The following is a 12070-nucleotide window of genomic DNA, read 5'->3' as shown; positions in this document are numbered from 1 at the left end:
CTGATGGGCACAATTGAGAAAGGAAGGGGGGAAAACATTTGAATCCAGCACATATATGTAATTTGAATATGCAATTTGTACCTTCCTACTTTAAAATGTAATGGATGAACCTCACCCTGTGAGAACTATCTTCATGATCAAGAGATCTCATACGCAAGAAAAGCATGTGTTGGGATAGGGCTGTGGAGGGCGGCTGCTCGAGCACACCCCCGTCAAGTTAAGGAGATTCAACTGAGGAAGCACAAGGGAACTCTTGTCTGGGGACAACAACTGCAGGGAGACCACATCTTTTCAGATGAAAATGAGAGGGCAGAAGGCTGCCTAATACTGAAGCACCCTCAAACATCAAACCATATGCAACAGCTAGTACAAGCATTCCTGGGGAAAGGTCTGCAGCAGACGGATTTGCATACGGTGATGTCATCCAAGCAGTGGGCCAAAGTTGGCTGGAACCCTCATCTGCATATGAAAAGAGAAAAGGGGCGCTTGGATGACCCCTAGTTCGCATTGAACACCCCCCACCCTCCTTTGGTGTGGGGCTCATGTTGGCCATGCCCCAGCCCCTGAAGCATTCAAGCTGATTTCTTGCTGCAGCTGGGCACTGTAACAGCTCCAGAGCTGCTCTGTAAGGCAAATAAAAGGGTGTGGGCCCTGCAACACCACCTGTAGTTCGCATTGTGCGTTGGAAGGCACAAAGTAAGCAGACGGGAGAAGTCAGGATAGTGCGCAAGGGCATAGAAGGGAGGGGCTCAAGAAAAGAGAAGTGGAAACAGACAGCAAACTAGGCTGGAGAGAGACCTGAGACAATGAGATCTAAATTATACCAGAGCCAACCAGGGGAAAGCACAAATGCAGTCCCCCCCCCTACCACAAATTATGCAGTCGAGATTCCCACATTTGGGGAAATCACAGAGGTCAGCATACCCAGAATGCAATGAATGAACCTCACCCTGGGAAAACAATCTTCATGACCATGGTATCACCTAAGCAAAATAAGTATGATTTGAGATAGGGCTGGGGAGGGCCGCTGCTCAGGCACACCTCCGTCAAGTAAAGGAGATTCAACTGAGGCAGCACAAGGGAACTCTCATCTGGGGACAACAACTGCAGGGAGAACACATTTTCAGACGAATGTGTGAGGGCAGAAGGCTGCCTAATACTGAAGCACCCCCCAAACAACAAACCAAATGCAACAACTAGTGCAAGCATTCCTGGGGGAAGGCCTGCAGCAGATGGATTCGCATATGGTGATGTCATCCAAGCAATGGGTATAGTTGGCTGCAACCCTCGTCTGCATATGAAAAGAGAAAATGGTCACGCAGGGCATGGCGGCCTTTGTGGGGTTGCGCTTGGATGACCCCTAGATCGCTTTATACACCCCCATCAGTGTGGGGCTCATGTTGGCCATGCCCCAGCCCCTGAAGCATTCAAGCTGATTTCTTGCAGCAGCTGGACCCAGTAACAGCTCCAGAGTTGCTCTACAAGACAAGCAAAAGGGTGTGAGCCATGCAGCACCACCTGTAGTTTGCATACACACATATATAGGACATCATCTCTTATATGCCCCAGGGGCAATAAAATAGTATCCTTATCTAGGGTATCCGTCCATGCCGCTACAGCACTACACATACACACCCAGGCCGACGCAATTGCCGGTCTGAGTAAGGTACCTGAATGTGTATAAATGGACTTCAGGGTAATCTCCTGTTTGCGGTCAGCAGACTCTTTGAGGGTAGCCGTATCCTGGGACGGGAGGGCTAACTTCTTGGATAAGCGTGTTAATGCTTTGTCCACCCAAGGGGAGGATTCCCATCGTAACCTATCCGTTGATGGGAAAGGATACGCCATAAGAATCCTTTTGGAAATCTGCAGGAGATTCCCAAGCTTTTTCACATAACTCGTTCAGCTCGTGTGAGGGGAAAAGGTTACCTCAGGCTTCTTTCCCTTGTACATATGTACCCTCTTGTCAGGGATAGGGGGCTCCTCTGTGATGTGCAAAACATCTTTTATTGCCATAATCATATATCAAATGTATTTTGCCAATTTTGGCTGTAACTTTGCATCATCGTAATCGACACTGGAGTCAGAATCCGTGCCGGTATCTGTGTCAACAATCTGGATAGTGGGCACTTATGAGACCCTGACAGTCCCTGCGACATAGGATCAGGCATGGGTTGAGACCCTGACTGTCCCAAATCTTCAGCCTTGTCTAATCTTTTGTGCAATGAGTTTACACTAGCAATTAAAACATTCCACATATCCATCCAATCAGGTGTCGGCGGAGACACCACATTCATTTGCTCCCGCTCCTCTCTAATATAGCCTTCTTCCTCAGACATGTCGACACACGCGTACCGACACACCACACACACAGGGAATGCTTTTACTGAAGACATTTCCCCCACAAGGCCCTTTGGCAGAGCTGGCCCTAACCAATATGATGCCCTAGGCAAGATTTTGCCTGGTGCCCCCTAGCACCACCGCTGGTTCCGCCTCTGACCTTGCACCTCTTTCCCAGCACCATCAAACCTCACCCATAACAGTACTTATTTTGGTGTTTGTACCCCCTATATTTTAAACAGGAACAGTTCGCACATTTGGCGCACAGTCCAAAAAGGGGTGTGTTTTTGCTGGCAATGGGCATGTCCACACAATAGTACCCCCAATTAAAATTCCGCCACACAGTACTGCAATTTTATTCACATTTGATCACGTGATAGTGTCCATAATTCACATTACATCCCACAGTAGTATCACTTTACCTTATAAACGTTACTTCGTACAGTAGTGCTCCTTATTCACATTACATCACACTGAATTGCTCCTTATTTACATTACACCACACCCTATTGCTCTTTATTCACATTAGACAACACAGTAAATGCCCTTTCTATACGCAACGCTACATATTAGAGCACCTTATACACATAATGCCACACATTAGTAATGCATTTATACACATAATTCCACACAGTAATGCCCCTTACACATATGAGACACATCATTAATGTCCTTATAAACATAATGCGTCTTACACATTATGACAACCTTTATTAATGCCCTTTTACACATAATGGCCCTCATTCCGAGTTGTTAGCTCGCAAGCTGCTTTTAGCAGCATTGCACACGCTAAGCCGCCGACTACTGGGAGTGAATCTTAGCTTATCAAAATTGCGAACGAAAGATTAGCAGAATTGCGAATAGACACTTCTTAGCAGTTTCTGAGTAGCTCCAGACTTACTCGACAACTGTGATCAGTTCAGTCAGTTTCGTTCCTGGTTTGACGTCACAAACACACCCAGCGTTCGCCCAGACACTCCCCCGTTTCTTCAGACACTCCCGCGTTTTACCCAGAAACGGCAGCGTTTTTTCACACACACCCATAAAACGGCCAGTATCCGCCCAGAAACACCCACTTCCTGTCAATCACACTACGATCAGCAGAACAAAGAAAAAACCTCGTAATGCCGTGAGTAAAATACCTAACTGCATAGCAAATTTACTTTGCGCAGTCGCAGAGCGAACATTGCGCATGCGCAATTAGCGGAAAATCGCTGCGATGCGAAGAAAATTACAGAGCGAAGAACTCGGAATGACCACCCTTGCGCATGCGCAATTAGCGGAAAATCGCTGCGATGCGAAGAAAATTACCGAGCGAACAACTCGGAATGACCACCAATGTCCCTTACACATATGCCGCACATTATTAATGCCCTTATACACATAATGACACACATAGTGCCCCTTACACATATGTTGCACATTATTAATGCATTTTTACATGACACACATAATGCTCCTTACTCATATTCCGAACACTACTGCACAATCAACCCACTCACATGCACACAGCACTCACACTGCCACTAACACTGTGACCTCTGCCTCTGCTTGGATACAGATGTGTCCTCATAAATCTTGCCTCAATGCTAACGTTGGGGCACCTTTTTTTTATTAAAATGCATCTTATTTGCATTGCTATGTTGTTAGGATGCACACGCAGCTTCTGCTGATTAAAATGATATGCAGCACGCCTATATACTGTGTGAGACTGTGGCTGTATCTGCATATGAAATGCTACACACAGAATATAGGCATGCCGCATATCATTTTAATCAGCAGAAGTTGCTGATGCCCCTAGGCATATCAGATGCCCTAGGCAATTGCCTAGTTTGCCTATGCCTATGGCCGGCTCTGCCCTTTGGAGAGACAGAGAGAGAGTATGCCAGCACATACCCCAGCGCTATATAACCCAGGAATAGCACAGTAACTTAATGTTTGCACAGTAGCGCTGCTGTATGTAATTTGCGCCAAATTATGTGCCCCCCCCTCTCTTTTCAACCCTCTTGTCTACCGTGGTATAAGCAGGGGAGAGTCCGGGGAGCTTCCTCTCAGCTGTGCTGTGGAGAAAAAATGGCACTGGTGAGTGCTGAGGGAGAAGCCCCGCCCCCTCGGCGGCGGGCTTCTGTCCCGCTTAAACTGTACAATTGGCGGGGGCTCATACATATATACAGTGCCCAGCTGTATATATGTTATATTTCTGCCAAAAAGAGGTTTATATTGCAGCCCAGGGCGCCCCCCCTGCGCCCTGCACCCTTACAGTGACCGGAGTATGTGAGGTGTATGGGAGCAATGGCGCACAGCTGCAGTGCTGTGCGTTACCTCAATGAAGATCATGAAGTCCTCTGCCGCCTCTGAAGTCTTCTTTTCTTCTCATACTCACCCGGCTTCTATCTTCCGGCTCTGCGAGGGGGACGGCGGCGCGGCTCTGGGACGGACGGCGAGGGTGAGATCCTGCGTACCAATCCCTTTGGAGCTAATCCCTTTGGAGCTAATGGTGTCCAGTAGCTTAAGAAGCAGGACCTTGCAACTCGGAGAGTAGGGCTGCTTCTCTCCCCTCAGTCCCTCGATGCAGGGAGTCTGTTGCCAGCAGTGCTCCCTGAAAATTAAAAACCTAACAAAATACTTTGTCAGAAAGCTCAGGAGAGCTCCTGAAAAGCACCCAGTCTCCACTGGGCACAGTATCAAACTGAGGTATGGAGGAGGGGCATAGAGGGAGGAGCCAGTGCACACCCAGAACTAAAGTCTTTCTTAAAGTGCCCATGTCTCCTGCGGAGCCGTCTATCCCCATGGTCCTTACGGAGTCCCCAGCATCCTCTAGGACGTTAGAGAAAATAGGATTTTAATACCTACCGGTAAATCCTTTTCTCTTAGTCCGTAGAGGATGCTGGGCACCCGTCCCAGTGCGTACTGTGTCTGCAGTTATTAAATGGCCCTTAACTCCAGAACATTTATGTGGAGACAACTTTCCCGACTTGACCATCTTCCTTGGACGTTTTCCCCCTGTGTGACTGCTCCCCAGCCTCGGAGGGTTGCATCCATGGTCCCTAGGATCCAGTCCTGGATCCCGAACCTTCGCCCCTCTAGGAGGTGAGAACTGTGCAGCCACCAATGGAGTGAGATTCTGGTCTTGGAAGACAGGATTATCCTCCGGTGCGTGTGTAGGTGGGATCCGGACCACTTGTCCAACAGGTCCCACTGGAACACTCTGGCATGGAACCAGCCAAACTGAATGGGCTCGTAGGCCGCAACCATCTTACCCAGCAACCAAATGCATTGATGGATTAACACTCTTGCTGGTTTCAGAATTTGTTTGACCAGACTCTGGATCTCCAGAGCCTTTCCACTGGAAGAAAACCTCTTCTGTGTCCAGTATCACTCCCAAAAACAACAACCGCGTCATTGGGACCAACTGCGATTTTGGCAAGTTTAGGAGCCAACTATGTTGTTGAAGAACTGTCAGGGAGAGTGCAATGTTTTGCACTAACTGGTCCCTGGATTTCGCCTTTATCAAAAGATCATCCAAGTACGGGATAATTGTTACTCCTTGCTTGCGATCACCCTGGTGAAAATCCTCGGAGCCGTGGACAGACCAAACGGCAATGTCTGAAATTGGTAATGACAATACTGAATTGCAAACCTCAGGTAGCTTGATGCAGAGGCTAAATGGGAACATGTAAGTAGGCATCCTTTATGTCTACCAAAACCATGAAATCTCCTTCCTCCGGACTGGAGATCACTGCACTGAGAGATTCCATCTTGAAATTTAATTTCCTTAGGTAGAAATTGAGGGATTTCAGATTGGTCTGACTGAGCTGTCCGGCTTAGGGACCACGAAGAGGCTTGAATAAAAACCTTCTCCCTGCTGACTAAAGCCGATTTGAACAATCGGTCAGGGGGAACGTCTTGAAACCCCAGTTTGTACCCTTGGGACACTATTTGTAAAACACACGAGTCCAGGTCCGAATGAATCCAGAACTGACTGAAGAGTTTTAGACGTGCCCCCACTGGTGCGGGCTCCTGCAAGAGAGCCCAAGCGTCATGCGGTGGATTTGGCAGAAGCAGAGGATGATCTCTGCTCCTGCGATCTTGAAGAGGATGCAGACCTCTTCCCTCTTCTCCTTCCTCTACCTGCAAAGAAAGGGGAATCTTAACTTCTTGCATATCTATTGGGCCGAAATGACTGCATCAGATAATGATGCGTCTTCATCCGTTGGGAGGGAACATAGGGCAAGAAGGTTGACTTACCTGCGGGAGCTGCCGAGATCAAATTAACTAGGCAGTCACCAAACAACGCTTCACCTTCATAGGGAAGAGACTCCCTTTCTTCTTGGAGTCAGCATCAGCATTCTCTTGGTGAATCCACAATGCCCTCCTATCCGAGACTGCCATGAAATTGGCCCGTGAACTCAAGAGTCCTATATCCCTTGCAGTCTCACGTAAGTATGCTGCAGTGTCCTTGATATGATACAACGTAAGGAGTATCCCATCTCTCCAAGGTATCTATATCGGATGACAAGGTATTCGACCAATTCTTGAATACTACTACTCACCCATGCACATGTAATGGCAGGTCTAAGTAATGTACCCTTGGTTACATAACTAGAAATAATGTAGCTTCCTGCATACGATCCGCTGGATTTGTGACAGGGCCCCGTGCAGAACAGGGGGTGACTCCCACTTTATTCTGTCCGCGGCGGGAAATGAATAAACAACCAGAATCCTTTTGGGGATTTGAAACCATCTTGTCGAGCTGGCCCAGACTTTCTCAAACAGAGATGGAGGAACGTTACATCAGCTTTCATTATATATCTATATATACATACATATAGACCCCTTTGTCAGGAACAGCAGGGTCTTCAGTAATTTTAATATGTCCTTAATATCCACAATCATGTACTGAATGCTCCTTGCCAATATTGGATCTAATCAGGAAACATTATGGTCGACATAGGAATCAGTATCCGTGTCAGTATCAGTGTGTAGTAACTGGGCAAAATAACATTTTTGCGACCCCGCGGGGCCTGAGGGAAAAGAAACATAGCCATGAACATCACATCTATTCTCTACGTCTGTGTCTGGGACACAGATTTATCCAACCTTACTCTGATATTACTGAAACTTTTACCCAGTCAGTTATTGGTGGTGCCAACAGGGCCACCATCATATGTATGCATATCTAATATAGTTTCCTCTTGGGAAAAACATTCAGCCACCGACATGTTGACACACATGTACCAAGTACCCACAGACACATCGGCTTATGGGGGACAGACCGTCAGTAAATCTGTCAGAGGGACACAGAGGATTTTTCAGCTCACAATCCAGCGCCAAAAGTACACAGTCTGGGAAATAATAAACTCTATAGTGATAGACTTGTAATGCTCTAAAGATGTTCTGGTGAGGTGAGGAAGAAGCCCCGCTACTGTAATGGCGCATATCTGTCCCGCTCAGAAATAATTAATTACGCTAGCGGGGTAAGGACAGTGCCCAGGCACTAATGTCCACTTTTTCCAGCCTTTTGTGAGGAATTTATGCTGCCCAGGGTGCCCCCCCCCGTGCCCTGCACCCTGCAGTGCCTGTGTTTGTGTGGGAGCATGGCGCGCAGCGTTCCGCTCGCTGCTCGGTACCTCAGAATGCCATCACTGGAGAAGAAGTTCACACCCTTTGAAAGTCTTAAAGTGCCCATGTCTCCTGCGGATCCCGTCTATACCCCATGGTTCTTAATGTGACCCCAGCATCATCTGTCTTCTGGCTCTGTAAGGGGGTGACGGCAGGCTGCGGGAGTGTGCATCTAGGCGTACCTAGCGAGCAGCACCCTCAGGAGCTAATGGTATCCTGTCAGCCTGAAGCAGAGCCATTGAACTCACTAGAAGTTGGTCATACTTCTCTCCCCTAAGTCCCACGAAGCAGGGAGACTGTTGCCAGCAGCCTCCCTGAAAATAAAAAAAACTAACAAGTCTTTTCAGAGAAACTCAGTAGAGCTCCCCTGTAGTGCATCCAGTATCACTGCGCACAATACTAAAACTGGAGTCTGGAGGAGGGGCATAGAGGGAGGAGACAGTTCACACCCTTTGAAAGTCTTAAAGTGCCCATGTCTCCTGCGGATCCCGTCTATACCCCATGGTTCTTAATGTGACCCCAGCATCATCTAGGACGTATGAGAAAACAAATAACGCACACATGAGGAGGAGAGAACTAAGGAAGCTATAAGGAGAAGAGGGGAGGGAGGGAGGGTTGAAAGGTAAGGTAGTAAAGGCATATTGGATAAACTACAACCTTATACATATTCATTAATGTACCAGTAGTTAGAAGTAGAAGAGCTCTAACAGAAACCACAAAGCTTATCTAAAGCCACACCACACTGGATATGCCCAATCTCATTTGATTTTTGAAGCAAAGCAGTATTGGACTTTGTTAATACATGGATGGGAGACTGCTTGGTAGTATCAGATTCTTTAGGTGTTTTTAAACTACCAACACCATTTTCTAAGTACATTTAATTTTTACATGTATTCTTTTATGTACCAGAAGTTAGAAGTAGAAGAGCTGTAATAAAAACCACCAGCTCATCTACAGCCACAGCACACTGGATTTGCCCAATCTCTCCTGATCATGGAAGCTGAGCAGTGTTGGTCCTGGTTTTAGTACTTGGATGGGAGACCACCAGGAAATACCAGGAGCTGTGTGTATTTTTACAATACTGACACCGTTCTCTTGATGCATTCCATTTTGAAACATTGGGGCAGATCTATTAAGCCTGGTGAACTGATAAAGTGCAAGGTGATAAAGTACCAGCCAGTCAGCTCCTAACTGTCATTTTTCAAACCCAGCCTGTGACATGGCAATTAGGAGCTGATTGGCTGGTACTTTATCACCATGCAAATTATCATTTCACCAGGTTTAATAAATCGTCCGCTTACTCATTTATGTACGAGTAGTTAGAAGTAGAAGAACTCTAACAGAAACCACTAAGCTCATCTACAGCCACACCACACTGTATATGCCCAATATCACCTGATTTTAGGCCTGGTTTGTTCTTGGATGTGAGACCACCTGGGAATACCAGGTGCTGTAGGTAGTTTTATACTACCAACACCGTTCTCTTGATGCATTCTATTTTGAAACGTATTCATTGATGTACCAGTAGTTAGAAGTAGAAGTTAGAAACAGCAAAAATCATCTACAGCCGCATCACACTGGATATGTCCAATCTCATCTGATGTTGGAAGCTAAGCAGTGTTGTGCCTGGTTAGTTTTTGGATTTCAGGTCCTGCCTTCTGGTTTGGCCACGGCACCTCGGAAATTCACCAAGGTCATGGCCGTGATGACGACCCTTCACCATCGGTGGACCAGGGAGGAATCTCTCCTCCCGATAAACATTCTGGAATTGCAGGCAGTGTTCAATTCATTGACACTGGCCCTGCCTCTAGTACAGAACAGGCCTGTTCAAGTACAATCGGACAACGCCACCACGGTAGTGTACACAAATCATCAAGGCGGCACTCGAAATTGCATAGCAAAGCTGGAAGTATCAAAAATCCTCAATTGGGTAGAACGTCATCTGCCAGCAATATCGGCAAGTGTTCATTCCCGGAGTCCTCAACTGGGAAGCGGATTTCCTCAGTCGTCAGGACGTTCACGCTGGAGAGTGGAGAGGCCGCAGCAGAAATGTCTGCACTGGTGTCAGTAGGTGACTGAGGCAGGGATGACTGGGAGATAGTGGGTGACTAAAGCATGTATGAGTGGGAGATAGTGGGTGACTGAGGCCGGGGTGACTGGGAGATAGTCAGTGACTAAGGCAGGGGTGATAGGGATATAGTGGATGACTGTGGCAGGGGTGACAGGGACAGTAGGAGACTGAGGCAGGAGTGACAGGGATAGTGGGTGACTGAGGCAGGGGTGATAGGGTGACAGTGGGTGACTGAGGCAGGGGTGACAGGGATAGTGGGTGACTGAGGCAGGGGTGATATGGAGATAGTGGTTGACTGAGGCAGGGGTGACAGAGATAGTGGGTGACTAAAGCAGTGGTGACTGGTATAGTGGGTGACTGAGGCAGGGGTCGCAGGTATAGTGGTTAACTGAGGCAGCGGTGACTGGGAGATAGTGGGTAACTGGGGCAGGGGTGACAGGGAAAGTGTGTGACTCAGGCAGGGGTGATAGGGAGATAGTGGGCAGCAGATCACTGCCTTGCTGACAGCAGCACATCCCTGCTTCACTGACAGCAGCACATCCCTGCCTCATTGACAGCAGCACATACCTGCCTCACTTATAGCAGCACATCCCTGCCTTACTGACAGCAGCAGATCACTGCCTCACTGACAGCAGCAGATCACTGCCTCACTGACAGCAGCAGATCACTGCTTCACTGACAGCAGCACATCCCTGCCTCACTGGCAGCAGCAGATCCCTGCCTCACTGGCAGCAGCAGTCCCTGCCTCACTGGCAACAGCAGATCCCTGCCTTATTGACAGCTGTATATAGGGCCTAATTCAGACCTGATCTCTGCTGTGCATATTCACACAACAGGAGATCAGGTCTGAAGTGTGTGTGTGTGCTGGTGCCGCAGTGCACCGGCACATGCCAGAGATGCGATCAGCATCTCTGCCCAGTGAGCGCCTCTGCCAACACATACTTATCTTGCATATGAGATCTCTTGATCATAAAGATAGTTCTCACAGGGTGAGGTTCATCCATTACATTTTAAAGTAGGAAGGTACAAATTACATATTCAAATTACATATATGTGCTGGATTCAAATGTTTTCCCCCCTTCCTTTCTCAATTGTGCCCATCAGCAGCTATTCTAATGTTGCTGCCAATGGGTGTGACACATTCATTTCTTCTGTGGGGTACACTGGACTCCACAAGGATTCACATTGGGGTGTAGAGTAGGATCTTGATCTGAGGCACCAACAGGCTCAAAGCTTTTGACTGTTCCCAAGATGCTCAGCGCCCCCTGCTCTATAACCTCGCTTCCATGAACAGGGAGCTCAGTTTGTAGTTGGTGCCTTCAGTAGCAGGCCACTTAACAGGGGGCTGCCTCAGGCAGCCTATTCTTAGCTATTAATTTTGACAAGAAAAGAAGAACTTTTTTTATAAGAATCTACAAGGGCTGCAGCAGGCTAGGTCTAATAGACATCTTTACTGCAGCTCCATCACTCCCAGCGGCGCAGTATACTCCCGTGCCCTGGTTGCTGGGTCACTGCAGCGGAGGCTCCGGTTTCTTCCTAAGGTCAGTCACACACACACCACCCTCCGGGATCACGAGGCCGCTGATGAAAGGGAGGTAAGGGGCTTCTGTGCCCACACTATACCGAGATCCAGCGTGGCTGTAGGGGGCGGGCCGTGTGCGCACTGGCGTGGACACTGATTACTGGGCAGCCGCTCCACTAGCCACCAGGGACAGTTAAGGAGCACAGCTCTGGGGGTTTTTCTCCTATATTAACCCCATTTTGTACTACCTGCAGTGCATTGTGATAGGTAATAGAGCCTGATTCAGGTTGGATTGTAATCGCAATAAGCAATCCAACTGCAAAAATTGCTAAGAGCATACGCATGCGCCTGCATTTTCTGTGGCACCCCGCAGATAATGCGATCACCTCTGACTGTCAATCGGTGCGGGGGGGGGGGGGGTCAGCAACAATCCATTTCAAAGTCGGAGATGGAGCGGTGCAGGGGCAGGGCTACAAAATGGGGTCGGCAACGGAGAAACATGAGGCGTGGTCAGA

The 12070-nt window shown here is 48.1% G+C and overlaps 1 non-coding gene across 1 annotated transcript; it reads right to left on the bottom strand.

Moving 5' to 3' along the window:
* Positions 1-834: 834 nt before the first annotated feature.
* LOC135043411 (U1 spliceosomal RNA) lies at positions 835-1000 on the bottom strand. Its single transcript, XR_010236284.1, has one exon. It is a non-coding gene; the product is annotated as a U1 spliceosomal RNA (small nuclear RNA).
* Between the last annotated feature and the right edge of the window lie 11070 nt (positions 1001-12070).

Source organism: Pseudophryne corroboree, unplaced genomic scaffold, assembly GCF_028390025.1.
Source record: "Pseudophryne corroboree isolate aPseCor3 unplaced genomic scaffold, aPseCor3.hap2 scaffold_860, whole genome shotgun sequence".
Taxonomy (NCBI): Eukaryota; Metazoa; Chordata; class Amphibia; order Anura; family Myobatrachidae; genus Pseudophryne; species Pseudophryne corroboree.
This window is presented reverse-complemented; position numbering and strand designations above follow the sequence as displayed.